General features: G+C 35.6%; 2 non-coding genes across 2 annotated transcripts; one reads left to right on the forward strand and one right to left on the reverse strand.

Moving 5' to 3' along the window:
* Positions 1-1,593: 1,593 nt before the first annotated feature.
* On the reverse strand, positions 1,594-1,667 carry TRNAW-CCA. The gene has a single exon. It is a non-coding gene; the product is annotated as a tRNA-Trp (tRNA).
* Positions 1,668-1,815: 148 nt separating this feature from the next.
* TRNAW-CCA lies at positions 1,816-1,889 on the forward strand. Its single transcript has one exon. It is a non-coding gene; the product is annotated as a tRNA-Trp (tRNA).
* The last annotated feature ends 2,837 nt before the right edge of the window (positions 1,890-4,726 follow it).

Consider the following 4,726-nt stretch of genomic DNA (forward strand, 5'->3'; position numbering starts at 1 on the left):
CCCATCCTCATCCTACCCTCCTCTTCATCCTCATCCTATCTTCGTCCTCATCCTCATTCCCATCCTCATCCCATCCTCATCCTATCCTAATCCTCATCCTCATCGTCATCCTCATCCTATCCTCCACCTAATCCTCATCCTATCCTCATCCTCATCCTCATCCAATCTTCGTCCTTATCCTCTTCCTCATCCCATCTTCGTCATCACCCTCCCCTTATCCTCATCCTGTCCTCCTGCTCATCGTCATCCTCATCCTCATCCTCCTTCTCCAATTCCTCATCGTATCCTCGTCCTCATCCTATCCTCATCCTCATCCTCCTCCTCTTCCTCCTCCTCCCCATCCTATCCTCATCCTCATCCTCATCCTATCCTCATCCCCATCCTCATCTTATCTTAATCCTCATCCTAATCCTATCCTCCTCCTTATCCTCTTCCTCATCCGATCCCCATCTTCATCCTATCCTCCTCTTCATCCTCCTCCTCCTCCTCATGCTATCTTCGTCCTCATCCTCATCCTATGCTCATCCTACCCTCCTCTTCATCCTCCTCCTCCTCCTCATGCTATCTTCGTCCTCATCCTCATCCTCATCCTCATCCTCATCCTCATCCTCATCCTCATCCTCATCCTCATCCTCATCCTCATCCTCATCCTCATCCTCATCCTCATCCTCATCCTCATCCTCATCCTCATCCTCATCCTCATCCTCATCCTCATCCTCATCCTCATCCTCATCCTCATCCTCATCCTCATCCCCATCCTCATCTTTTCTTAATCCTCATCCTAATCCTCATCCTATCCTCCTCCTTATCCTCATCCTCATCCGATCCCCATCCTCATCCTATTCTCCTCTTCATCCTCATCCTCCAACTCATGCTATCTTCGTCCTCATCATCATCTTATGCTCATCCTACCCTCCTCTTCATCCTTATCCTCATCCTCCTCCTCCTCCTCCTCCTCCTCCTCCATTCAATTGTACCTTTCAAGTTTGTTTATTTTACAATTTTTCTCCTCAAAATGGAAACTTAGGGAAGTGCTTTATAAACATATGTATGTATAAAAAAAAAAATTTCATTTAGCTTCTTTATGCCCACTATAACTAGTTATTTCGGTTTTCTACTAGCGGCTTTAACTATAACCTCAGCTCTATTTATTGGTCTGAGTAAGATACGACTTATTTGATTTGAAATGATAAAATGAATTGACAATTTTTTTATATTCTAGATATTCCACAGTTCCTTATCGTGTCCATTTCCAATTTCTTGGTCGTTGGGATTCATGGTCAATATAGATTAATATTTAAGGATAGATATTACCTCCCCCTTTCCCTTTCAAACAAATTCAAATGATTGAAGTTTTTCTCTTTGGAATCGTGTTAGGTCTCATTCCTATTACTTTGGCTGGATTATTCGTAACTGCATATTTACAATACCGACGTGGTGATCAGTTAGACCTTTGATCAATTAACACCTCTTTTGTTTATTGACCTACTATTTCTTTGTTTTAATCCTAATCCCAGAGGTCAAATTCAGACTTTAGACTGTGGTTCAAATATTTCGCAGTGTCGTTCTGTCTGGATCTAACAAGAATGGAATCACGCTCTGTAGGATTTGAACCTACGACATCGGGTTTTGGAGACCCGCGTTCTACCGAACTGAACTAAGAGCGCTTTATTCTCATAAATAATTTTATGAGACCCCAATACATCTTGCAGGCATATACTATATCAATATATCACAATATATATTGTGATATATTGATATAGTATATGCCTGCAAGATGTATTGGGGTCTCATAAAATTATTTATGAGAATAAAGCGCTCTTAGTTCAGTTCGGTAGAACGCGGGTCTCCAAAACCCGATGTCGTAGGTTCAAATCCTACAGAGCGTGATTCCATTCTTGTTAGATCCAGACAGAACGACACTGCGAAATATTTGAACCACAGTCTAAAGTCTGAATTTGACCTCTGGGATTAGGATTAAAACAAAGAAATAGTAGGTCAATAAACAAAAGAGGTGTTAATTGATCAAAGGTCTAACTGATCACCACGTCGGTATTGTAAATATGCAGTTACGAATAATCCAGCCAAAGTAATAGGAATGAGACCTAACACGATTCCAAAGAGAAAAACTTCAATCATTTGAATTTGTTTGAAAGGGAAAGGGGGAGGTAATATCTATCCTTAAATATTAATCTATATTGACCATGAATCCCAACGACCAAGAAATTGGAAATGGACACGATAAGGAACTGTGGAATATCTAGAATATAAAAAAATTGTCAATTCATTTTATCATTTCAAATCAAATAAGTCGTATCTTACTCAGACCAATAAATAGAGCTGAGGTTATAGTTAAAGCCGCTAGTAGAAAACCGAAATAACTAGTTATAGTGGGCATAAAGAAGCTAAATGAAATTTTTTTTTTTATACATACATATGTTTATAAAGCACTTCCCTAAGTTTCCATTTTGAGGAGAAAAATTGTAAAATAAACAAACTTGAAAGGTACAATTGAATATTTGTGATTCATCAATTACAGACGAAGCAAAATAGAGTGACATAGATAAGAAAGCAATTCATCATCTGTGACATCTACTCATCTTGTGATTTCAAATCAACAAATTCATTGAACAACTCGTGAGTTGAGTAAACCAATCTAATTAGATTATTTTCATCTTAATTTTAGATTATTTTAATTTTGTATTAAAAATAGAATATATAATATTTATTATTTATATTCTATATAATTATAAAATTATATATTATCAGGAATACAAAATAATAAAAATAATAATTAATATAAAAAAAAAAAAAGAATAAAAAGAAACTTTGTTGTTTAATTTAATTCAACTTAAAATTAATATGAAAGAAAATACGAAAAATATCTATTTGAAAACCCCCCTTGTTTTTTTTATTGTATCTAATTTTTTCTATTTTCCTTCTTCAGTTTAGAAGAAAAGAAGAAAGAGTGACCTTAGAATGTCATTTACTTTTTTTCCTTTGATTTTAATCCATTAGATTTAGTAGTAGGAGTTTCCATTCTTCTAATATATACAACGAGAAGAAAGAGGGTATCAGATCACTCGAAACTGGTATTCCGCCGTTTTTTTCTTTCCCCTTTTCTATTTATAATTTTAATAAAAAAAAGCTTTATCCTTGTAATTAAGCCAAGAAAGAACCTTTTTTGTGTCTAATACAAGAACAACTAATCAACTTTTTCTTCCATCAAATAGTATTTAATTTATTACCGCTATTATTGTTACTGAACGACTAACCAATTCCACTCTTTAAAATTAAATAAAAGGGAGTAGGTTCCAACAAAAAAAACATCTTTGACAATCACAAAAAAGTATATTTCTAGATTTCACATCTAATTGAATTGTAGAAATATGATAATTTCCTTCCTGAATTATTAGAAACCAATCGGTCGGATTACCATTTTAATTGATTCTCAGTTTCGAGTATAGTGCGAAACTAATAATAATAGAATAATGTCGAGAACCCTAATTTTAGAGTATAAAAAAATTCTTATACTCTCATTTAGTACAGTACATCGAGACAACCAAACCAACAAGCAAAGAAGAAAAAAATTATCTAGTCCTTAATCTCGCCACTTATTGTGAAATTGAATTGCTGTATCAGAAGAAGGATAGCTATACTGGTTCGGTATACTCGAAAGACACCCTTGGTACAATATTGACGATCTAACAAAGATTAAATTTCAGTAAATTTCTACTTACTGATGATTTCATCTTTTATGGAATCGACCCCCTTTTTACTGTACAAGAATATGTGGAGTTCGACATGTCTGGAAGCACAGGAGAACGTTCTTTTGCTGATATTATTACCAGTATTCGATACTGGATTATTCATAGCATTACTATACCCTCCCTATTCATTGCGGGGTGGCTATTTGTCAGCACGGGTTTAGCTTACGATGTATTTGGAAGTCCCCGCCCAAACGAGTATTTTACAGAGAGCCGACAAGGAATTCCATTAATAACCGGCCGTTTTGATCCTTTGGAACAACTCGATGAATTTAGTAGATCTTTTTAGGAGGCTCAAATGACCATAGATAGGACCTATCCAATTTTTACAGTACGATGGTTGGCTGTTCACGGACTAGCGGTACCCACCGTTTCTTTTTTGGGATCAATATCAGCAATGCAGTTCATCCAACGATAAACCTAATCCGAATTATAGAGCTACGACACAATCAAACCCAAACGAACAAAATGTTGAATTGAATCGTACCAGTCTCTACTGGGGTTTATTACTAATTTTTGTACTTGCTGTTTTATTTTCAAATTATTTCTTCAATTAATAGAAGAAAAGGAAATAGTAAGAATTATCTTATCCCAGTCGGAAAGATATCATTTCATAATTATCTATGACTGTTTATGTCTCTAGCATGACTACTTAATAAAATGTGGAGGAAAGTGGGATAAATGGCCGATACTACTGGAAGGATTCCTCTTTGGATAATAGGTACTGTAACTGGTATTGCTGTGATCGGTTTAATTGGTATTTTCTTTTATGGTTCATATTCCGGATTGGGCTCATCCCTGTAGTAATTGGATGAATTGAGTTTTCGAAATGAAAGTGTAAGAACTCAACAGGGATCCACCCTTTCTTTGACAAATTCGAGGGGGTCCCGTTGAGTTCTTAATAATTAAAATATTTTTTGTTCGTACAAATGACTCACTAGATATTAGATTGCTTTTTG

The sequence above is a fragment of the Lupinus angustifolius genome, unplaced genomic scaffold (genome assembly GCF_001865875.1).
Source record: "Lupinus angustifolius cultivar Tanjil unplaced genomic scaffold, LupAngTanjil_v1.0 Scaffold_735, whole genome shotgun sequence".
Lineage (NCBI taxonomy): Eukaryota > Viridiplantae > Streptophyta > Magnoliopsida > Fabales > Fabaceae > Lupinus > Lupinus angustifolius.